The sequence below is a fragment of the Scylla paramamosain genome, chromosome 34, assembly GCF_035594125.1.
Source record: "Scylla paramamosain isolate STU-SP2022 chromosome 34, ASM3559412v1, whole genome shotgun sequence".
NCBI classification, from domain to species: Eukaryota; Metazoa; Arthropoda; class Malacostraca; order Decapoda; family Portunidae; genus Scylla; species Scylla paramamosain.
Window position 1 is genome coordinate 12,315,220 of NC_087184.1, and position 25,000 is coordinate 12,340,219.

At 41.6% G+C, this 25,000-nt stretch overlaps 2 protein-coding genes across 15 annotated transcripts in view; both read left to right on the forward strand.

Moving 5' to 3' along the window:
- The window catches only part of LOC135090189 (protein quiver-like), a 68,492-nt gene extending 52,754 nt beyond the window's left edge, over nucleotides 1-15,738 (forward strand). For 4 of the 10 annotated variants that reach the window (XM_063986623.1, XM_063986632.1, XM_063986631.1 and 1 more), the window contains 4 exons: nucleotides 1-3,697; nucleotides 8,252-8,285; nucleotides 10,839-10,852; nucleotides 11,498-15,738. The exon at nucleotides 1-3,697 is cut by the window's left edge and continues 1,037 nt beyond it. The gene's annotated coding sequence lies outside the window, so the exon portion shown is untranslated. Of the gene's footprint in view, nucleotides 3,698-8,251; nucleotides 8,286-10,838 lie in introns of all 10 variants that reach the window. The other 6 variants (XM_063986624.1, XM_063986627.1, XM_063986629.1 and 3 more) reach the window with 6 other exon arrangements.
- A 2,340-nt stretch (nucleotides 15,739-18,078) lies between these two features.
- The window catches only part of LOC135090190 (cyclic AMP-dependent transcription factor ATF-2-like), a 36,666-nt gene continuing 29,744 nt past the window's right edge, over nucleotides 18,079-25,000 (forward strand). For 4 of the 5 annotated variants that reach the window (XM_063986636.1, XM_063986633.1, XM_063986638.1 and 1 more), the window contains exon 1: nucleotides 18,080-18,274. The gene's annotated coding sequence lies outside the window, so the exon portion shown is untranslated. Of the gene's footprint in view, nucleotides 18,275-25,000 lie in introns of all 5 variants that reach the window. The other variant, XM_063986641.1, reaches the window with a different exon arrangement.

Here is a 25,000-nt window from a genome sequence, read left to right on the forward strand (position 1 = left end):
TTTTTTTTTTTTGTACAAATTCTTGTTTATTTTTTTATTTTTTTCCTTTCTTGGTCTTTACTCTCTTCCTTTCTCTGTTATATTTTTACACCATCCTGTCCATTTATATCCTCCTGTTCATTCTTTTTTTTCCCTATTCCTTCCCCCCTCATTGCCCTCCTCCTACTCCTCCTCTTTCTAATTCTTCTTACTTTTTTACAATATTTTTATCTTTTTCCCATCATTTTTTGGGGGGGCGTTTTCTTCCTTTTCATAGTTACAATTTTTAACACCATCATGTCCTCGCTATTCTTGCTATATTTATCTTTTTTTTTTCCTCATTTTTCCTGCTGTTAATCCCTTTTCTTCCCAGTCCCTCCACCTCCTGCTTCCTCCTGCTCCCTGCTCCTGGCTCCGTCGCGTGTAGCTATTCGTTGTAACATGTTTCCTTCGCTGTAGTGTTGATCCTCACACAGCCACAGCCGCCGCCGCCCTCGCCCCACTCTCCCTCTGTCAGCCTCTCCCTCTCACTGCCGCTCTCTCCTCTCACTGTCTCCTGCACCGCACCGCCCAATGCCTGTCTATGTTGTTGATCACTCACTCGCTCACTCACTCACTCGCGCCGTGTACTTTACTTTTAAGCGCTTTCTCTCTCTCTCTCTCTCTCTCTCTCTCTCTCTCTCTCTCTCTCTCTCTCTCTCTCTCTCTCTCTCTGACACTGTGCTGCACCATTATCGATTTTTGTTTGTATTTTCATGTTTCTGTCTTTTGTCTCTCTTTTGTTATTTTTTTCTTCCTCTTTCTTTCTTTGTCCCTTACTTTATTCGTCTTTGCCTCTTTTTTTCTCTCTCTTCCTTCGATTCTTTCTCTCCTTTTTCCTTTTCATCTCTCTCTCTCTCTCTCTCTCTCTCTCTCTCTCTCTCTCTCTCTCTCTCTCTCTCTCTCTCTCTCTCTCTCTCTCTCTCTCTCTCTCTCTCTCTCTCTCTCTCTCTCTCTCTCTCTCTCTCTCTCTCTCTCTCTCGCCTCTGCTACCTGACAGCCGGTGTTGTGGTCTTTGTTAGCCTTGAGTGTTCAACCCGCGCCCTCAGCCCAGCACCGTCTGTCGTGAGGGCTTCAGCCACCTCAACAAACCAGAAATTCCCTAGAAGCATCCACAAAATTCCCTAGACTCATCTCCAAACTTCTCTAAACACATCCCCAAAAAAATTACCTAGACACTTCCCCAGAAAATCCCTAGATATATCCTCAGAAATTCCCTAGAAATTTCCCCCAAAAATACCTAGACAAATCCAAAAAAAAATTCTCTATAACATCTAAAAAAAAAAAAAACTACAGATATCTAAAAATTCTCTAAAGGATCCCCAAAACTTCCGTAGACGCTTCCCCAAATATTCTCTAAAACAAAGACAAAAAAAAAATCCCCAGAAATTCTCCCTAGAAACTTCCCACAAAAAATCCACAGAAACACGTACAAAAATCCCTAGAAACTCACAGACTGACAGGGGATAGGGGATTATCCTGTCCCCTTCCCCTGTCAGTCCCCACACGACAACACACCCCAACAACCTTCACCCCATCAATCCCCTACCATCACCCTATCCTCCCCCAAGCCCCTCCCTTACACCCTCACACCCTAACCCAACTAGTCCTTATTCCTCAGACCAACACACCCCTATCCTCCCTTCCTCCCCATCCCTCCCCATCCCTCCCCCTCCCCGCCATCGTGCCAGCCCTGTCTTGCCGTGGCGCTGCATGACGCGAGGCCGCATGACAGTCGGTGTTGGATCAGTAGGACGCTGTAAAATGAACGTCATGTTAAATTTAAGTCACCCCAAAGATGCCTTCCCACTGTTCACCCCCTGCCCCCCCAAAGCCCGGTCAGCCTGATTGACCTCAGATATCAAGGAAACAACGCTTATTCGTTCGTAGGAGGTTGGTTCCCCCCCCCCACTCCCCAATCTGTCGTCCCTTACGCTGCCCCCCCAACCTTCCCGCCCTCCCCCCTCCCCTACACCACGCTAGTAAATGCCTTTATGTCCCTTATCTTTTTTTTTTTCTTTTTTTTCTCATTGTTAATGGCTGGGGCGCCCTCCCTCCCCCTCCCCTCCCTTAATGCAGGTCTTACTGATACTACTTGTGATAAACGTGTTTGGACGAGTCGTGGTTAGCTGTTTATTATTCATATTATTATTACTATCATCATTATTATTATTATTATTATTATTATTAATTAATATTATCAGTAATATTATTATTATAATTATTATTACTATTATTATTATTATTATTATTATTATTATTACTATTATTATTATCATTATTATCACTATTATTATTATTATTATTATTATTATTATTATTATTATTATTATTATTATTATTATCATTATTATTATTATCATTGCCCCTGTCGCTGTTGTTTAATTATTGACAGCTGTCGAATGGATCTTGTTTTCATTTTTCTTGTTAATGTTAATATTTTGTGTGCCCCCATTACTGCCCCCACTCGCTGGGAATATTTTTGGAAGGGTCTCTGAAGGAACCCTCGCTCCCCCACCCCAGACTGAGCAGCAAGAGCATCAAATGTTACTCAGCCGTTGCAGAAGGAGTCCAGTTTTGCTGATAGGGATTACTGCCCCCCGCAACTTTTTGTGTGTCACCATTAGCCTTTCAGAACAGTACCTAACTTGAGTCTGTCCCAAGTGGCGCCGAGTTGTCGTAGTAAGGTCTAAGCGTTACCTCGTCACACGTCACGTCACGTCACGGATCCCCACGGGCCGTCTGATCTCTCACCCCGCCTGGTCACTCAGCTAACAGTCCAGTCCAGTCAGTCCGCCACCACTCACAGCCCACACCACCACTTAGTTGACTGTCACGTGCTCCGCCTCACTCCCACGTAACACACAGAGACTCTCCACCAATCACCTCTCCCGCCTCCCATGACGTGAGTGGCTCCGGCCAATCACACATCCTCCTTCCCATGACGTCACTCAGACTGTGGTGCAGCTCTGGCCCGCCCCCCTGAGGAGTCCCTCCCCCCAGACCCTCCAGGGGCTGCAAACGGCTCTCCTCTGAACAGCCCCCAGAAGGGCTCACGAAGTAGTCCTTTACTCATCACTCACCGCCTCTGATTTCGCTCATGAGTGACGGGCAAAGGACTCGACGTGTGGCTGAGGTGGTTACCTTTCACTGTTCACTCGTCGTCCACGCACAAGAGGACAGCATTTGCAGCGGCTTCGGCACCGTTAAGCTGGTGTGGGTGCGGGGGCCGCTGCTCGCCCGGGGCGCCCCATCTCACCCCGGACGGGCAGCGGGTGCGGGTGTTCCCTTCCAAACTGCCAAAACAAGTCACCCAAAAGACTGCTCACCACCTGTCGCCTGCAGCCGCCCACCACCAGGAGGCCAGGCAGTGGTGCAGGGGGCGCGTGGCTGTGGGGCGCCGCTCCCTGCCCTTAAAAAACACCAGTCTCGTCCAGCCCCGCCCCCAGGGACCCCGCACCATCGCAGCGCCGTCACACTTGTCACACTGGAGCCACACTGACGATGCCCGCCGGCGCCGCCACCCCGGAAGCCTCGTCGCCACCAGGAGGACGCGGGATGTGAGGGCACCGCAGAGTGTAGGACCAGATGCCGCCCCCCACCCCCATGCCTCCCCCCGGCCCCCGCTCTGCAGGAGGCTGAGGGCCCGCCTGTCACACCCCGCCGCCCCGTGACCAAGGTACGCTGCCCTTCACTCTACACGGGGAGGTATGACGCACCCAGCCCTGCTCCCCACCCGAAGCCTCCATCCGGGTGGGGGGCGAGGCTGGGGAAGTGAGAGGGGAGGTCGGCGAGTTGGGGAGAGGCGAACCAACCCTGATAACCCGAGAATTGGGGTTGGTTGCTGTACACTCCCCAACCTTTTAGCATCAAGCTTCTCTCCCCCCATCTATCCCCAATCTCCCCTCCCCTCTGCGTCACCCCCTCCCCTATTCCCCGTCCCTTGCATCAGTGTTGTGTCTGTGTGTGTGTATGTGTGCGTGCGTGCGTGTGTCGCCGAGAGTGTGCCGCCCCCCTCCCCCATTTCGACCCTTATCCCCCCAGACTTACGGATCTCTTCCCTTCAAGGTGACCCCCCCACGCCCCCCACCCATCCCCCACCCTGGTGTGGGCGTGGGCGTGAGGGAGGAGGAAGCCTTCATGGGCGTGGACAGACAAACAGACAAACAGACAGGACAGTTGGGGATTGACAGGAAGAAAAGGAGGAGGAAAAATTAAAGGGTAGGATTGGAGGGGGGAAACTAGAGAGGAGGAGGAGGAAAATTGAAGAAAGGACTGAAGGTTGGAGGAAAAATTAGCTGGAGGTGGAGGAGGATTAGAGAAGAAATAACTGAAGGATTGGAGGGAAAGGGAGGAGGAAAAAGGAAAATTTGAGGAGAGGGAAGAATGAATGAATAAATGAAGAATGTTAAGGAAGTATCTCCATCGCCTCCTCCTCCTCCTCCTCCTCCTCCTCCTCCTCCTCCTCCTCCTCCTCCTCCTCCTCCTCCTCCTCCTCAAAATAGTCCTAGGGAAAAAACTTGAAATTCAAATAACTTCCCTACTTATTATTACTCTTAACAAATTCCTTCCCTCTTCTCTCCCTTCTTCCCTCTTTCCTCCATCTCTCCTTTCCTCCACTCCTACAACAATTAGCGTCAATTTATGGCGAACACGAGGAGATAGAAGAGGAGGAGGAGGAGTGGAGAGAGAAGACGAAGAGGAGGCAGAGAAGTTTAGCAGAGGAGGAAGAGTAAAAGGGGAAATTTTAGGGCAGGAGAGCAGTACTGAAAGAGAGAGAGAGAGAGAGAGAGAGAGAGAGAGAGAGAGAGAGAGAGAGAGAGAGAGAGAGAGAGAGAGAGAGAGAGAGAGGAAAATCAATATGGGTTCTCTCCGCATTGCTGGTTGGGGGTGAGAGTGGGGGTGGTTGGGGTGAGTGTCTGCCGAGTGTCGCCATCTGCCCAGGGAGAGGGGTGAGAGACAGAGAGAGAGAGAGAGAGAGAGAGAGAGAGAGAGAGAGAGAGAGAGAGAGAGAGAGAGAATGAATGTAGGAGAATAGGGAGAGGAAAAGGGAAAGGGAGGCAATCAGTCGAGAGAGAGAGAGAGAGAGAGAGAGAGAGAGAGAGAGAGAGAGAGAGAGAGAGAGAGAGAGAGAGAGAGAGAGAGAGATTAAGGAAGAACATTAAAGCGGAGACAAATGGAATAATAAAGGGCAATAATAATAATAATAATAATAATAATAATAATAATAATAATAATAATGATAATAGAAATAATCATGATAAAGGACAGTTAAAATAGAAAAATCAGAGAGAGAGAGAGAGAGAGAGAAGGACAAAGAACAAGGAACCAGAATCTTGACCCCTTTTTCTTACCTGTTGACTAGCTTAATTAGGAACATAAGGGTCAACTGCCGCCACAACGAGGGTCAGGTTAGGTCAGGTCAGGTCAGGCAAGGAAGGGGACGGCAAAACACTGAAGCCTTCTTGAATGAAAACGAACATTATCAAAACAGTCGGTAATTGCTTGATTCTAGGGATGTTTTTTAGGGATTTTCCTTTTTTTTCCGTAGTTTTTATTTAATTTATTTTTATTTGGGGTGTTTCTTTTTAGTTTTTTTTTTACTATTTTTTTTTTTCATGAATCGTCTTTTTTTTTCCTCTGGATTTTTCTTTTTTTCCCCTTTTTTCATTAGTATTTTTTTTTAGGGATTTTTATGTGACTTGTTTTTGTTTTTTTTTTGTTTTATTTTGTTCATTCGATTCATGTGCATTTTCATTATATATAAACAGTGTTAACGTGTTCATTTTCATAGCTGCTTTAAAGGATTTTTGTTTGCTAATGCCATTTCTTATTTCCAGGTTTATTTGTTAAGGATTTTTCTTTCCTGTGGATATATTTATGATTTTTCTGGTTTATTTCCACATTAATACTCCTTGAATTTCCTTTGTGATTTCTTTCTTCATATTAATTTTGTGGTGTGGTATTAATTTATCCTCTTTTTACACAGGTTTCATACATTATTTTGTTCTTAATTTAAACTTCACCTGAATTATCTCCGTACTTTTGGCTTCTTTCATGATAAAGATTCCAGACATTTATCTCCACTAGCACTTCACTAAGGACGACGACAGGACTTACAAACTTTACCAGCACTGTCTTGCCCTTAACTGAAACATTACGTACTTACCCCCCTCCCTAACCCTTTGACACGCCCCTCCTTAATGAACGCTTTTATGTTCATTTTTTTTCTGACTCATAAAATCACAGGAAAGTCTAGAAATATACTTAAAATAAAGAAACACTTATAAATTTTAAATACTTAACCCTTTGACACGTCCTTCCTTTATTAATGATTTTATAACTTTTTACACCTTCATAAAATCACCTAAGGAAAGTGTAGAATGCCTTTAAAGGATCAAATAAAGTAACGTCACATTTCATTCTTTCATTCATTCATTCGTTCATTTACATCTCTTAAATATTTCATGCCTCACTGACGTTTAAAAAGAGAGATGCAGCAATACTATTATTATTATTATTTTCTTTTTTAGTATCTGCAGATTTATTTATTTTCTTTATTGTTTATTTATTCATTCATTCATCGATATTTCTCTTTATTTATTTGTTATTCACCTATTATAAATGGTCAGTCAAAGTTCAAGATTCAAACAGTAGGTGTCTCTGCGTCATTAGTAGTTAAATACTTAAGACCGATTTAGTGGTGAAATTTTTGCATCAGAATTCCCTTTAAAGTAAGTCCTGTTTAAGTGATTCTCATATTTTTTGTAGCAGAGTCCCATTGAAGTAACCTCTCTCTCTCTCTCTCTCTCTCTCTCTCTCTCTCTCTCTCTCTCTCTCTCTCTCTCTCTCTCTCTCTCTCTCTCTCTCTCTCTCTCTCTCTCTCTCTCTCTCTCTCTCTCTCATCTTTCTTGTTCCTCCTCCCCTCCTTCTCCTCCTCCTTCATAAAATATTAGGCGCAATATATTTCCCTCCCTCCCCCCTACTCCCATCTCCCCCCTTACCTGATTTACCTGGTCACTATGTTCACCTTGAAATACGCACCTTAATTAATACCTCCCAATACTTACCTTTACCAGTTGTATTTCATGATTTGCTCTTCCTCCCTCACATCATGGTAGGGTCGAGTAGTAGTAGTAGTAGTAGTAGTAGTAGTAGTAGTAGTAGTGTGTTCCATTTTCTGTTTTATTTTTTTTTTTTTATGAGGTAATAAGTGATAATATTATTCTTCATTTGTGTCATTTCATTCTTCTTATTATTTTTTTTATCTTATTTTTACTAATGTTCTTTTTTTTTTTTTCTTTTTCTTTTACGTATGATGATGTTATGAGTTACCGTCACGTATCTTGTGCGTAACCTGATCTAATATGACCCTGACCTGACGTGACGACTCAAAAATCCTGACCTGCCATAACAAGAACTGGACTGGGACATGATCGATCCAGTGGCGTAAGGAGCGCGCTCTCTCTCTCTCTCTCTCTCTCTCTCTCTCTCTCTCTCTCTCTCTCTCTCTCTCTCTCTCTCTCTCTCTCTCTTTTTCAGGCGTTCCATTTTCTTCTAAAAAAAACCTTGAGTTATTCAGCTTCCCATTTTCTCCTACTTTTCACTTCATTTTCGTTTTTTTCTCAATTTCCCATTCTCTAGTTCTCATTCCTTGTTTTATTATTTTTTTTATACATAGCTTCCCACTTTCTGTACTTCTCACTGCTCGTTTTCTTCCTCTAACCTCCCTCTCTCTCTCTCTCTCCTCTCTTCTCTCTCTCTCTCTCTCTCTCTCTCTCTCTCTCTCTCTCTCTCTCTCTCTACTCATTCCTCGTTTTCTTTCTAGAAATTTCCATTTTCTCTACTTCTCATCCCTCGTTTTATTTCTGTACTTCTCACTATCCGTTTTCTTTCTGTAATTTCCCACTCTCTCTACGCATTCCTCGTCTTCATCCAACAACTTTCACTTTCCTCTCTCTCTCTCTCTCTCTCTCTCTCTCTCTCTCTCTCTCTCTCTCTCTCTCTCTCTCTCTCTCTCTCTCTCTCTCTCTCTACGAAACGAACCTAAAAAAAAAATAATAAAGGAGAAAAATCGATTATGTTTGGCAAGTGTGAAAAAAATATTTGCCCATTTGACTTATTCTTTAAATCAGGACAAGCTCCTCCTCCTCCTCCTCCTCCTCCTCCTCCTCTTCGGTTGCTGGAGCGTGAGGTGTCAGGCGTAAGGACTAACAGGTGTCCCTCTTTTCAGCCTCCAGGGACAACAGCCGCCGTCCATTTCTACAGTGAGTCCTTCCATCCATCCCTCCTTCCCTCCTTCCCTCCTTCACTTTCTCTCTCCTGCTCTTGTTTTCTTTGTTGTTGTTTTATTGATTTTTTTTCTATTCTTTTATGTTCTTTCTTTCCTTTCAATCTTTCTTTCTCCTTTTTTATCCTTTTTCCTTCCATTCTTCAGTTCTTCTCTCTTGTTCTCGTTTTCTTTATTATTTAATTCTTTTCTTTTCCTTTCTTCATTGTATTGACTTTTTCTGCTATTTTCCATCCTCTTTTCTTCGTTTTATCCTTCACTTCCTCTCTCCTGCCCTTGTTTTCTTTGTTGTTTTCCGTTTTCTTTCTTCATTTCATTGATTTTTCTGCTCTTTTCCATCTTTTCTTCCTTCATCTCCTCTCTCCCGTTCTTGTTTTTTTTATGTTATTGTTTTCTTTCTTCCTTCTATTATTTTCTTTGTGTTCTTTTATCTTTTCTCTCTCCTTTTTAACCATTTTTCTTCCACCCTTCATCTCCTCCCCTCCTTTTATCATCGTTTCCCTTCCTTCTTTTCTTTCTTCCTTCTTTTGAATTTGAATATGTTGGTTAATTATCTTTTTATTATTCTTTTATCTGCTTTAAGTCCTTCTCTCCTTCCCTCCTTCCTTCTTTTAATTATTTCTTCCTTCCTTTCTTCTATTTCATTTGAATATGTTGATTTATATTTTTCTATTTTTCTTACTGTTCTCTTATCTTCCCTCCTTTCTTCCATTCTTTGATAACTTTTTTTCTTTTTTTCGTTCACTTCTCCTTTCTTCGCTTTTATTTTTACTTCCGTTACCTTTGTTTGTATATACTCGTACTATTATTATCTCTCCTCTTCTTTCTTTTACATTTAATCAGCCTTATTTATTATTTATTTATCTGTCTGTCTATCAGTTTTTGTATCATAGTCTTCCTTTCTTTTCCCTCTATCATTCTTATTTGTCATTATTTTTACTCTTCCTTTTTATTTGTCTATCTCTCTATCAATCTTTGTAGTATACTCTTGCTTTTTCCCTCTTTCCATTACTCTTACTTATCAACGGTCCTTGTTTATCCTCTTTTTATGTATCTATCTCTCTCTATCTACCAATATTTGTATCACAGTCTTCCTTTCTCCTTATTCCATCACTCTTATCAATCTTCCTGTTTACCATCCTCCTCTTCTCTCCTCACCCTTCCATTCCCATTAATGAGGGAGGGATGGTACACGTATGCCCCCATTTCTTTCCCATATATTCCCCTCCTCCTCCCTTCTCCTCCCATCCATCCATATATTGACACTGGCAACGAGGCATAACTTAGCTAACCTTTTCTCTTGTTTTTTTTATCTATACTAGCATGAAATTGTAGCATTTTTCCCTTCTTTTACTCATATATCCTTTTTTTGACTAACGTGTGTGTGTGTGTGTGTGTGTGTGTGTGTGTGTGTGTGTGTGTGTGTGTGTGTGTGTGTGTGTGTGTTTTTGTCTTGGCTTGTGAATTCTTTCTTTTTTTATTAGTCCATCCTCCTCCTTTCTGGTCTCCTTCCCGTTTTCTATTGCATCGTTTTCTGAATTTCTACGAGGGTCTTCTTTAAAGTTACCTGTTTGGCTTGTTACCCTGTACTATATTTCACCTGTGTCTTTATGCATGGGAATGAAACGGCTTGTTCTCTCTCTCTCTCTCTCTCTCTCTCTCTCTCTCTCTCTCTCTCTCTCTCTCTCTCTCTCTCTCTCTCTCTCTCTCTCTCTCTCTCTCTCTCTCTCTCTCTCTCTCTCTCTCTCTCTCTCTCTCTCTCTCTCTCTCTCTCCCTCTCTCTCTCTCTCTCTCTCTCTGCATGGCTGCCTGATTATTGAAAATGCTCAGATTGGTTATGGCCTGGCTCTCTCTCTCTCTCTCTCTCTCTCTCTCTCCTCTCTCTCATCTCTCTCTCTCTCTCTCTCTCTCTCTCTCTCTCTCTCTCTCTCTCTCTCTCCTCTCTCTCTCTCTCTCTCTCTCTCTCTCTCTCTCTCTTACAAGCATGCAAATTAATGCCAGTTTCGAAGCTTGATTGAAAGACAGAAAAGCTTGACTTCAAGAGTGCTGATGACCAACTTTGTTTGATGATGATTACCGTAACAGCTTAATTAGATGAATGATGAATGATGCAGAGCAGACTCGTTAACATCTTTTGATCTATGCATTAACATTTGTCTATGCATTCCTTTCTGCACATTTATTACGAGCGTTCGTATTTTTTTCTCTCTTTTTTCTGTAATATAATAACTTTTTAATGTTCTTTTTTTCATATTCTTGTGATGATGATGAGTACATATCTCTTATACTCTCTATTTTATCAGTATACTGTAATGAGTATAAATATATCTTGCCATCATCATCATTACCATTTTATTAATTAACACTACTATGTATCATATTTAAACACCAGATTGGATTTCAGATTATGTACATATATTTTTTCTGTATTTTTTCTCTCACTGTAACATCTGGCATTGATACAGGGCCTCCTCTTGTAATTGTGTTCTGTATGTGTTCTTATGTTTTAATGGATGTTCTCTCCCTCCAGTGTTGAGTCGCAGGGTGGGTCTTCATCTCAGACTTCTTGGCCAGTCTTCTTAGGGTCTGTCTCCCAACAAAGCTAAGCCACTTCAGTCATACGCTTTGAAAAGTTGATACACGGCCAGCCCAACCCTCTCCTCACCCTTCATTATATTTTTGCAGTCTTTTTTTAATGAATATTTATGCACTTGGTGTTACTTTTTTGTATGTAGCTGTAGTTTGATTCCTCCTTTTATCACCTGTCCTCTTCCACCTTCCTTGATCTTTTACGTGTGTATTTTTTCAAGCCCATTGCCCTTATCATTCTTTGCGCAGCTGTCATGTTCCTTCACTGAGCCTTCTTCCATGTCCTGTAAGACTTTCCTCACACATCTTGACGTACTGGTGTGATGCCAACTAAAGATCCTACTCACTGAAAACTCCTCCTTTAACGGGTTTTGACTCTACTGATCTAACTTGCGAAATGCTGTTTTTTTTTTATTTTTTTCCTTCGCCTTTTTTTGGAGGAATTTTTGCAAGCCTGCCAACGCTGTGCCAGGTAGGAGACAGTAGTGGTCTGCTGTGACATATGGGAAGGGAGCTTTTTTCCCCTTTTCCTGTGTTGTTGGGCAGCCACGTGATGCTTCTGTCCCTGACATATAATTCTAATGCCTGACCTCTCCACAGGCTGCTGGGGGAAGCTGGTAGGGCCTGGCGATCATGAAGAAATCAGGCGGTGGTGCTTGAGTAAGGCACCGGAGGCTCTGAGGACCTTTTAGTCTTGGGGCTGAGGCTTCCTGGTCCATACATGTCTGAGGCAAGGACAGGATCAAACTGGACTGGGGACATCTGTGACATGAGTGAGTGGAATGGAGCACTGGACGCTGCAGGTTGGACCAGGAGGAGGATTACACAGAGGCAGCTGACTAGAGGCTGCGGGAGGAAGTGAAGAAAGTCCTGGCTGTCTGTCCCATCACAGCAATGAGTGGAGGCAGTGAATGCTGTTTGGCTGAGTGCAGGACAGCAGGCACACCAGCAGGAACACACTGGCTTTCACAGCACTGACCTCCACAGACTGACTGGAGGCTGTGGAAGGTGAAGGACTGGCCGGGATACATCATGACAGCAGGGCCATTAGAACACAACACAAGGGCAGTTGCAAGAAACCAGTAGGCCTACACGTGGCAGAGACATGAAGCGGGCCTATTATCAACCACTACAGTCATCACCACCACCACTGGGACACATTTCTTTTGACTTATATGCAAAGGAATCAAATAAATGCCTTGCTATTTTTTATTTATTTTTTTTTTAAGAGGACATGAGATAAAAAAAGGGGTGCTTCTGAGGGAGGAACTGAAGGTACTCTGAAAATATTAGATCAGTGTGGAGTTATTGTATTGTGTTTATACATCTCAGTTATCTGTGAGTGCATTCATGAGGCGCAGGAGGAGGCGGCTGTGAGGAGGTTGTTTTGCCTGGTGGCCTGCAGTGAGTGGCAGAGGTGCCACTCAGCCACGGTCACTGTTACAAACTGACTATACGGTTGGTCTCTTTCTGCAGGTTTGCTTTGATGCATAATTTCCCTCTGGGTTTATTTCCCTGCATACATTTTGTTGTTGGTTGTAGCTGTAAGGATCATGGACAGCAGACAATTCCCATGCACTGAGTGGATGCATTGCTCTGTTAGTTGTTCAATATTTAGTATGTAGGGATTTTTATTGTAGGTTATAGAAGAACTATATATTGCCTGACATAATGGTTGAACAAATATTGGAGTTTTAACATTGTGTATATATATTTAGCAGTTGAGTTTACTTGCTAGAATTATATTTTCTCAGTTAAAATTTTAAGTACCTACTGTAGCAAATTTTATTCATATATAAGTGCTATTAAAATATTAGAATAAGTGATAAAGAAAGGTTTGAAACCACTATTATATAATAGAATATATATTCCAATCATCCTCGTAAACAAATATTACTGAATTGAAAAGGTATAACTTCTTCAGTGCATCATAATATTAGTCTGTATGATCATACTGACAAATTGAATTTTTTCCAGATGATATTATTCCCTAGCATGTAGGAAGCACAGGCAGCACTGAGAGGTGGTGCTGTGGTGCTGCGGTGGCACAGCTGTGGGCCAGGGTGCTGAGTGACACATAGACAGAAAGATAACAAAAAAAAAAGACATGACAAGCTGCACTTTGTCCTGTGAAGATATAGATAAATAGATACAAGTACAGGACAGGCAGACAAACACAAGAATAAAAAACAAAACTTTACATGCTTCACTTTATCCTGTGAAGCTGCAGATAAATAAATACAAGTACAGAAGGACAGGCAGACATGTAAGAACAGAAATAAGACTGGATACATACTTCAACTGAAGGAGGAAGACTGGATGAATGCTTACACTAAGACAAAACATCATTAGAATAACTCAGGCCCTGCAAACTACAAGATAAACACATACGTACATACACACAGTCCCTTCATCACCTGACCCACAGCTGTGCCCAAGCAGAGTTAATAGTTTGTTTCCACATTAAAAAAAAAGTTGCATTAGTGGAAGTCTCCTCTTAACCGACCATAGCGTTTATGAAGCAAGTCTTTTCTTGGCATAACTTTGCATTGAGGCTTATGTGCCGGGAGTGACAAATGCTGATGACATAACCATATATTCCAATTTTTCCCTCCATTTCATAATATAGTAAGTGGAAGAAGGTTAAAAAATATACCATGTCTTGGTGTGTGTCCCTGAGGTTTGTCTTTGTTGCCATTTGGTCTCACTTTGGTCTCATTTGGCCTTTGACTTATACTTAACTTTGGAAGATGGGCTTGCATCTTCTCAGACTTCAGATTGGTGAAATATTGCTTGCTGGAAATTATGTATAGATAGATAGTGCTAGAGAAGTGTATAGGCAATTTCTCAATCAAATTGACAATGTACACCCCTATTAGTGACATAGGTGATAGATGATGTAAATGAGGCAGGTACACATTTCAGACATCAAATTGAGAATGTACACTCTTCCAGTAATGATTTATTAATGGACAGTGTGAATGAGGCAAAAAATCTATCTTGTGATCATCAAGTTGATTCAATGCATCCCTTCATTCGCTGCAAAATCCCCCAACATCAACACCGGCATGACAACAACTCACAAGCCTCAGGGAACACACACTGGGGCGCCTCAAGTCTTTAATCGCGTGTGATATCACTCTTCCACTAGATGTGTGTGTGCGTGTGCGTGACTGTAGCTGTCATAGAGAGGCTCTGTACACTGGTTAGTCCAGAGGTGCGACCCACAGGCAAGGGTTTCTCGCTGCCGGTGCACATCTGAGTTGTGTGCGTCGCAGCTCAGCCTGTGAGGTCGAAAGAAACCCCCAGAATCAGTGGTGTGACCCTGTTTACACACAATAGCATTTTTTGATGTAGCCCACCCAGTTTTTTGATGGTAGGGGCGCAGCATAGCAGAGTTTTTATCAACGACTAGTGTTGTAAATAATATACATTAGCTCCAGCAGCAGCAGTGAGTTGCATCGCCTCTAGAGCAAAGGAAGCGCCTCACTCCCCGTGTGGCAGAACCGTAATAACCTCTCCAACATTTAGCTTCAACACAACACCACCACTTCTGTTTGGACCATCCTTCCTCCATCCCATTTCTTGCTCACCAACAAAGGATCTGTTTTCTTTGCTGCCGAGACCTGCCAGTGAGTCCCTGTCTTGACACACACCTGGCTGTCTTGGCTTCCCCATGATGTAGCTCTGTGTAGGAGTGTTGGTTGTGTTTACCCTTCATGCCAGTGGTGGACTGGTCAGCTGACACTCACTGACCCTCACAAGCCCAGTGCAGCACCCTAAGAGGCACATCAGTATATGACATTCTAATGGGACCTGATGATGTGACCCTGAATTTTCCATCCTAATCCAAAGAGGCAAAATGAGAATAGGGTACAGAAAGCAGTGAGTTACATCCTCACAAGCTCAGAAAATTACTGTAAGAGGCACATCAGAATATAACCTTATAATGGGACCTAATGATGTGTCCCTGAATTCTTTATCCTAACCCAAAAAAAGCAAAGTGAGAATAGGGTACAGAAAGCAGTGAGTTACATCCACACAAGCTGAGAACATTACCTTAAGAGGCACATCAGAAGGCCCCATCATGTGACTTAAATTCTTTGAAAAAATTCCCTAAATTCAGATTCTGAGTTCAGGTCGGAGAGCAGGGTGCTGAAACAATTAGTCAGTTATGAGATGTTGACAAATGTAATCAAAATCTATATGAAGCAAACATGTTCACAATAACTACTGTAGAGTGAAGAAGAAATGGGCAACAGGAAGTGAAATAATTGGCTGGGTGATATTACAAAAAAGCAAACAAGACCTTATGATGCTTCCTGTTACCCATTTTTCCTCTGTTCTGTTTTATTTCATAGTTCTGAATCGGCCTCAAACTGAACTAAAGACCTTGAGGAAATACAGCCGACAGTGTGACCTTCTCGCCCTCGCCCGCACCATTAGTGAGTGATCCCTCGTCCTTTAGTGAGCATTGTCTCATGTCATAGGTTGTTCAATTGGCTGTAATGCAGGAAATGTAACCAGTGAAATTGTTTACAGTAATTGTTAAAGGTTATAACAATCTGTCAATATATTATGTAGCTTAAAATGATTCTGTATCGGCATGTAATCGTGTGTGTGTGTGTGTGTGAACTAACTGAAGATTATACATGATACTAGTGTGTGTGTGTGTGTGTGTGTTCGTGCGCAGGGTGAGGGTGGGGGGGTGACAGAACACAACTGGGCGGGTTTCACAACAGTCCACATGGCGTGCTTATCAAATAAGCAGCAAACACCCTCATCATGATAATTGTCTTTGTTGGTCATTCTGCTTTGTAATTTTAATAAATTTTTATATGCTGAGAGTTGTCCTTCTTTCCTGTCGTGTATAAAGCCATCAGTTTTAGCGCTATACTTGATTATTTATACCTGCTGTTTCCATCTATCGATATCTAAATACTGATCCATCTATCTATGTATCCACCTGTCTATTCATCTCTCTATCTATATATCTTTCCGTCTATCTGTCTGTCTATCTTTCTGTCTTTCTACCTATCTATCTGTCTGTGTCCGTCTGTTTATCCATCTATCTCGCTGTCATTATAGTTATCAGTTCTGGTTTAGTATTTTATTGTATTTTACTGTCTGTCTGTCTATCTGATATATTTACCAGTCTATAATTCACACTGCATCACGAGTTTGGCATCCATTCTTCACATAAAGAACATAAGAGTAATCTTTTATTTGTTTATTTTCTCAGTGGCTCATAGCATAGCATTTGTTGGGCTGAGATGTTTTGGTCGTGTGAGAAGAGATGAAGAGCCTACCAATTCTTTCACTGGTGTGGTCATCCCTTGCTATTAACATTTAAGTGCTCGCTTATCTGGTTCACGTAGTAGTTTACAAGCTTAACTGGTTCATCTACAAACTTAACCTGGTCAACGATGTGGTTCAAGCTATTTCAAACATGGTTCACTTACTTGGTTCAAGCTTAAACAGAAAACGAGAATTTTAATAGGCAGTTAGTTTGGTCTTTTCCAGGCTACAGACTCGTTTGAGATACTGTACTATTAAAACTAAACAAAAAATTAAATGTTGCAGCTAGGTGATTAGGGAAAAATTTGTATAGTAAAGATAAGGAACCCCACTCAAAAAAAAAAAAATGTTGAGGGGAAGATAAGGGACGATAAAGATTGGGATGAGATGCCACGCCAAAGCTACAAAAAGCCCCCATTCTGAAACGCTTCGCTCTTTCACCACGACTATTTTCAAACGCCACAGATATGATTAGTCGGGTTGTCAAGAGTGTTTCTCCCGTTAATAATGTAAAAATATTGTTAATGTATCACTAAAGCCATAACAAAAATGACATTAAAACCTCATATAAGCCTTTAGTAACTAGTGGAGGTGCGACACGAGAAAAAATGCAAGGCAGAAACACAACCAAAGACTCTTAGTTGGCGCCAAATCCTGACACTATAAAGAAGATGGACTTATAAAGCTTGCATAAGAGAGAGAGAGAGAGAGAGAGAGAGAGAGAGAGAGAGAGAGAGAGAGCAGCATACTTGTACTGTAGCTACGTGGCGCCAAATCCTGACACTAAATGGCAGAGAAGATTTACGTAATATAAAGTTTGCATAAGAGGAAGTAGACAGCCCCGCCCTTTCTTCCCCCATGCCTCGCTCTTCATCCCAATAGAGTTCTAACAGGCTATAGTAATTATGTTATCGAGGCTCCAAGTGACATGATTCTAGTGATATTTAACAAGAATTATGTAGTGTCAATGAAAAAAAAAGAAAAAGAAAACACATGAAAACTTTAATTATCTTGGACTCCACAGCCTTTCGAAATGAGGTTCCTGTCCTGGAGCAGAAGTAAAGCCAGCCCCGAGCATTTTAGTCTTTGTTATAATGTCTCGATTCCTGAGATCTAAAAACATCCGCCAGTCATGTAATAACAGTGAATTATGGCTAATACTCGGCTCCTTTTTCTTGGTAGTGGAATTAATTGTCTCTGATGATAGGTATGAGGGAGGGAGGCGAGGACCAGGACGAGGGATGTGAAAGAAGTAAGGTGAACGATACTCTGTGCAAAATGTTAGGCTAGGGAGAAACTTCTGCTGCTGTTTTTTTTTTTTTTTTTTTACTTTTGCCAGATACAGAGAACTCCCCTTCAATTATTCTAGTTTGCAGGGATGTAAGATATTTTTCATTGTGTTTTCCCGTGCTATGTATTGTCTTTTGTCATCAGCTCAGGATATAAGCAGCGTTTATAGACATAGACCATTGATTTTATTAAGAAAAGGTAACAAGCCACACATGTGATTTGCAACAAGAATACGCAACTTATAAGGTATGTTATCAATACTTAGATAAAGGCTCCACTGGCCATGTGGTATTGAATAACGTATGATCAAGATTGGGATGTATTCTGATTCATTTTGGTGTCTTATCTTCACAATGACAAGTTTATTTAGTTCAAGTTATTAGGAGAGTTGTCAAGGGTGTTTTCCCTATTTTAGTGATATTTTAACATGCGCACCGCCAACATGCAAGTGAAAACACCCGTGAGGATTCGACTAAGAATTCCTACAACATTTGAAAAAATAAATAAATAATGTGAGAAAAAATAATAATAATAAAAAAAATATCTAGGGTAGAAATCTAGGGAACTTCTGGCAACTGAATCTCTGGCGCGCAATCACTCAGTGTTGCTCCGGCAGTCACAGGAGTTAGGTGTACGCGTATCTCATCTTGCTGGCGTTCCTCATGTGCTTTCCCTAGTGCTTTAAGTGACACGAGAGCGACACACACCCGTCACAAGTGCGCCATAGTGCAAATAAGTCCCCGGGAGGAGGTGTTACAACCACTGGCGCCAATGTACCCGTAGAGGCAGGTGAGGAACCCCCCGTACACCCTCCCACCCCCCCGCAGGGTAGCCATCCTCCCCCTCCCTCTGTACCTGTGTTGTGACCTCAGGAGGAGGGCGGGGTCGTTACTGATCGTATAAGTACCCCGTCTGGTCCCGGTACTTACAAATTTGCGTTTCAAGCATACCTGGTTTCTAGCTTAATTGGTTTTCTTACCGGGTTCAAGCTTAATCTAGTGCCAGTTTAAGTTTACATGTCTACTTAATCTTGTTTAACCTTACATTGTTCAAGTTTAACCAAGAAGTACAGTCTGCTCGGTTCAAGCTTACTTCAGTAGAAGTTTACTCGGTTCAAGCTTACCAATTACAAGCCTGTTTGGTTCAAATTTATCTGGTAGAGGCTTATTTGGTCCACTTGATTTGGTTTGTTTGGTTCAAGCTTATCTGGTTTACTCACCTGGTTCACTTACCTATTCAAGCTTATCTGGTTTACATATTTGTTCAAGCTTATCTCTTTTACTAACCTGGTTTATGCTTATCTGTTTTAGTTACCTGGTTCAGGCTTGTTTATTTTCCTGGTTCACCTACACGGTTTAAGCTTATCCAGTTTACTTACTTGACTCAAGCTTATCTGGATTACTTAGTTCAAGCTTACCTGGTTTAAACTGATCTGGTTTATTTGGTTTACTTATCTGGTTCAAGTTTAACTATGCAATTTAAGCTTAGAGAGAGAGAGAGAGAGAGAGAGAGAGAGAGAGAGAGAGAGAGAGAGAGAGAGAGAGAGAGAGAGAGAGAGAGAGAGAGAGCTTTATCAAAGATTTCCTCATAGATTTCAGGGAGCGTATTGAGTACGAGTGTATGTGATGATTGTGTCGCCGAGTGATGATGCAACACTCACTGCTGGTTGTTGAATTATAAACATCAAGTTATTTCATACATTCACCACTGCAGTTACATCATATAATTACAACTACGTCATTTAAAAGTGATGGAAGTTTTGAAAGATCTCTTTATTAATGAATGGGGTTAAATAACTAAGAAACAGGGTTAAATAATAAAAAAATAGATAAATAAATAATAAGGAAAGCTGCAAGAAACCATTAAGCACACACGTTGCAGTCCTTGTATGAAGACGTATCTCCCCAGATCCACCTATCGTCCCTATCCATAAATTTATCTAATCTTTTAAAGTTCCCTGTAACTATCCTCTAAACTTCTATTCTTGGAGAATTTTAAATATGAGGTTATTTAACACATTCGCTTCTACAATTCTCTCTTACTGTCATAACTAAATAATTAATAGATTATAGAAGTTTTGAAAGATGTCTAGTAATGAACGGGACTAAATAACTTCATCTTTCTAACTTCATTATCACTTGTTAGTTATGATACAACTGTGTAAGGTTAGTGTCGTCCCTACCTTGGAATCCACTAGCAGCACGTGTTTACATTCCTTACAAGCGTGGATTAAGAGGGCATCTGGTGGCCTTGAGTGGTTTAAGGGGTAGAACAAAAGTGACATGGGATCATCAGGATTGGTAATCAAGATAGGATGAAAAATAACGGATTCAAGATTAATATACCTAGATAAAAAAAAAAAAGATAAAAAAAGATAAAAAGAAATGAGTTATATGAATGAAATAGACTCAGTAATTAGGTCAACAGGGAGCTTTTAAAAGATGAAACTAATTTATGGATGACGATGATACGTGGAGATAAACCGGCATGATTTACACAGGGACTGCCACGTGTAGGCCTGATGGGTTCTTGCAGCTTCTCTTGTTATGTTCTCTCTTCTTGCGTTCTTAAAGTCGATGACGTGGTCTTAAAAGGGCTGCCCGCCTTAATTTTGTAATGGCCGTGTTTAGTATTGGGAAACCTTAAAGTGTGGTAAGCCTCGTTTTCTCGAAACTTAAAAGTGTTGGGGGGGGGGATGGGTGTTGATAGTCTTGGCGGTAATAGTGATATTGATAAGACTAAAGGCATTTTTTGTGGTTTACTGATAACATATATACATGCATACATACTTATATAAACGATCACGCAGTATATATTCTAAGATAAACAACTTTTTGAAATGGAACACACGAACTAGGAAAAAGGATTGTGTGTGTGTGTGTGTGTGTGTGTGTAATCATTCTTACGTGTTAGTTTTCTTGTCATACACGTTTCAGTAGTAGTAGTAGTAATGTAGTAGTTTCCCTTCCCATTCCTCTCTCTCTCTCTCTCTCTCTCTCTCTCTCTCTCTCTCTCTCTCTCTCTCTCTCTCTCTCTTTCTCTCTCTCTCTCTCTCTCTCTCTCTCTCTGTTGATAGGTAAGGCTGAAGGATGATTAGTCAAATAACCCCACCAGGTAACAACGCTCACCTTCGCTCACCTGTTTACCTGCATGGCGCGGCTTGAGCAGGTGTTGCGTCATCGAGTGGTGTTGCTGCTATTATTATTATTATATATTATTATTATTATTATTATTATTATTATTATTATTATTATTATTACTCCTGTCGTCATGAAGGGCTGAAACAAAAAGGAGGAAAGAATATATACTTGACAGTTGCTAAGGGGCTGCGGTGCCAACTCTCTCTCTCTCTCTCTCTCTCTCTCTCTCTCTCTCTCTCTCTCTCTCTCTCTCTCTCTCTCTCTCTCTCTCTCTCTCTCTCTCTCAGTGTGTCTTTGTTTATATCGTTCCTTTCATGTTCGTTGCTCTCTCTCTCTCTCTCTCTCTCTCTCTCTCTCTCTCTCTCTCTCTCTCTCTCTCTCTCTCTCTCTCTCTCTCTCTCTCTCTCTCTCTCTGCCAAGGTCACCAGGCCACCACCACCACCACCACCACTACTACTACCTCCTTTTCTTTTTCTTCTGTTAGTCTTAATTCTTTATTTATATCCTGTTTCTTCTCCATTCCTCACTTTTCCTCTTTCATCTTTGCTTTACGTTTTTTTTTCTTCTTCTATCCTAGTTCTCCTTTATCTCCTTCCCTTTATTCCTTTTCCTCTTCCGTGTTTCGTTTATCGTCCTTTTTTTTTTTTTTTTTTTTTTTTTTTTTTTATGTAGGAAGGATACTGGCCAAGGGCAACAAAAATCTAATAAAAAAAATGCCCACTGAAATGCCAGTCCCTAAAAGGGTCAAAGCAGTGGTCAAAAATTGGTGGATAAGTGTCTTGAAACCTCCCTCTTGAAGGAATTCAAGTCATAGGAAGGTGGAAATACAGAAGCAGGCAAGGAGTTCCAGAGTTTTACCAGAGAAAGGGATGAATGATTGAGAATACTGGTTAACTCTTGCGTTAGAGAGGTGGACAGAATAGGAGTGAGAGAAAGAAGAAAGTCTTGTGCAGCGAGGCCGCGGAAGGAGGGGAGGCATGCAGTTAGCAAGATCAGAAGAGCAGTTAGCATGAAAATAGCGGTAGAAGACAGCTAGAGATGCAACATTGCGGCGGTGAGAGAGAGGCTGAAGACAGTCAGTTAGAGGAGAGGAGTTGATGAGACGAAAAGCTTTTGATTCCACCCTGTCTAGAACAGCAGTATGAGTGGAACCCCCCCCAGACATGTGAAGCATACTCCATACATGGACGGATAAGGCCCCTTGTACAGAGTTAGCAGCTGCGGGGGGTTGAGGAAAAACTGGCGGAGACGTCTCAGAACACCTAACTTCATGGAAGCTGTTTTAGCTAGAGATGAGATGTGAAGTTTCCAGTTCAGATTATAAGTAAAGGACAGACCGAGGATGTTCAGTGTAGAAGAGGGGGATAGTTGAGTGTCATTGAAGAAGAGGGGATAGTTGTCTGGAAGATTGTGTCGAGTTGATAGATGGAGGAATTGAGTTTTTGAGGCATTGAAACAATACCAAGTTTGCTCTGCCCCAATCAGAAATTTTAGAAAGATCAGAAGTCAGGCGTTCTGTGGCTTCCCTGCGTGATATGTTTACCTCCTGAAGGGTTGGACGTCTATGAAAAGACGTGGAAAAGTGCAGGGTGGTATCATCAGCATAGGAGTGGATAGGACAAGAAGTTTGTTTTAGAAGATCATTAATGAATAATAAGAAGAGAGTGGGTGACAGGACAGAACCCTGAGGAACACCACTGTTAATAGATTTAGGAGAAGAACAGTGACCGTCTACCACAGCAGCAATAGAACGGTCAGAAAGGAAACTTGAGATGAAGTTACAGAGAGAAGGATAGAAACCGTAGGAGGGTAGTTTGGAAATCAAAGCTTTGTGCCAGACTCTATCAAAGGCTTTTGATATGTCCAAGGCAACAGCAAAAGTTTCACACAAAGTCTCTAAAAGAGGATGACCAAGACTCAGTAAGGAAAGCCAGAAGATCACCAGTCGAGCGGCCTTGACGGAACCCATACTGGCGATCAGATAGAAGGTTGTGAAGTGATAGATGTTTAAGAATCTTCCTGTTGAGGATAGATTCAAAAACTTTAGATAAGCAGGAAATTAAAGCAATAGGACGGTAGTTTGAGGGATTAGAGCGGTCACCCTTTTTAGGAACAGGTTGAATGTAGGCAAACTTTGCTATTTCTTTCCTCTCCACTCTTGTTTCTTTTTCGTTTTCTTTTTTAGTGTGTTCCTCTTCCTTATCATTTTCATTTTCCTATTTCCTTCCTTTCTTCCGATATCTCTTCCTAACATTTCATTAATTATCTTCCTCTTTCTTGTCTTACTTCGTTTATATTTTCCTCTTTACTTCCTCCTTTCGTTCTTTTCCTCCTTTCATTTGGTTATCATGTATCTTCCTTCTTTACTTCTGTTTTCGTCTTTTCACCTTTCCTCTGCTGTTCACATGTTTTCGTTTTTTCTTTCTTATCTCTCTCTCTCTCTCTCTCTCTCTCTCTCTCTCTCTCTCTCTCTCTCTCTCTCTCTCTCTCTCTCTCTCTCTCTCTCTCTCCTTTGTTCTCCGCCATTCATCATCTCTTCTGTCATCTCTCCCCCGCTGTCTCTCATCTCGCTTCATTATCTCACTATAATCTCTCTCTCTCTCTCTCTCTCTCTCTCTCTCTCTCTCTCTCTCTCTCTCTCTCTCTCTCTCTCTCTCTCTCTCTCTCTCTCTCTCTCTCTCTCTCCAGTCCTTTCCTAATTCTTCTGTTCTTTTCTTCGTTTGTTTGTTCTTTGTCCAGTTATGTGATTAGTCTCTCTCTCTCTCTCTCTCTCTCTCTCTCTCTCTCTCTCTCTCTCTCTCTCTCTCTCTCTCTCTCTCTCTCTCTCTCTCTCTCTCTCTCTCTCTGCTTTCCTCTTCGTACCTTCTTCCCTTTCTTTTTGCTTACCTCACTCCCTGTCTCTCTCCCTCTCCCTCTCCGTGCTTCATTCTTCATCTCCCTCCCTCTCCCTCCCTCCCTCCCTCTCCCTCAACTTGCTCTCTTCTCTCCTCCCCAGCGAGAAAGTGTACCCTGGTGTGCTTGTGGCAGCGAGAGGCGGGTTGCCAGCTTCCCAGGGAGACCAATGTGTGTGTATGTGTGTCTGTGTGTGTGTGTGTGTGTGTGTGTGTGTGTGTGTGTGTTTCGTTGTCTTGTGTAACTGGTCTCCTTGTTTTTATTTTGTTTTATTTTGTTTGTTTTGGTGATATATTTGTTGTTGTTGTTGTTATTGTTGTTGTTGTTGTTCCGTCTCCTCTTGTTTTTGTGCTTTCCCTTCTTAATTTTCTATTATCGTTATTATTCTACTACTATTACTACTACTACTACTACTACTACTACTACTACTACTACTACTACTACCACTACCACTACTACTACCACCACCACCACCACTGCCGCTGCTGCTGCTGTCACTACTACTACTACTACTACTACTACTACTACTACTACTACTACTACTACTACTACTACTACTACTACTACTACTACTACTACACACACACACACACACACACACACACACACACACACACACACACACACACACACTAAGTACAGCAGAACAGGAATCTTCAAGAGTACCGAAGAGAAGCTGTGAGTAGAAAGAATCACTTTGCTCTTACATTTACCGACGTGTCTTCCTTCACCTCTTCGTCCTCCTCCGTGTGTGTGTGTGTGTGTGTGTGTGTGTGTGTGTGTGTGTGTGTGTGTGTGTGTGTGTGTGTGTTACCCTCTGCCTGAACAAAATGATGATATTTTAGTTTTTATTTGGACAATTGACATGTTTTTAATACTGTGTTATTTTCTTTACAATTCGTTTGTTTTATTTTGTTACTCGTGTATTTTGCAGTGTGTAATTCGTATTTTTGTCAATAAGCTAAACTAAACTAGACTGTGTGTGTGTGTGTGTGTGTGTGTGTGTGTGTGTGTGTGTGTGTGTGTGTGTGTGTGTGTGTGTGTGTGTGTATGTGTGTGTGGAAAGGTCGTGGAAATGGTGACGTAAGATAGAGTTGTTGATGGAAACGCTTTGTGTCTTTCTCTCTTTTCTTTTTCATTCTTTTCTTTCTTTTTAAATGACGCTGGTCTTTTCCGTTTTCTTTTTCTATTCCTTTTTCATTCTTTCTTTATTTTTCTTTTTGTTTTGCTATCAAATCATCTTTTTATTTTTATTTTTGCCCTCAAGTGTAAATGAAATCTGCCATTCTCAAGACAAGTTTAAGTACCTTAGTGAAATATTGTGAATGAAATGTTCTCAAAATGGAGAGAGAGAGAGAGAGAGAGAGAGAGAGAGAGAGAGAGAGAGAGAGAGAGAGAGAGAGAGAGAGAGAGAGAGAGAGAGAGAGGAGAACTGATGTTAACCCTTTCTTTTTTGTTTCCATTTTGAAACTTAGGAGTCAAA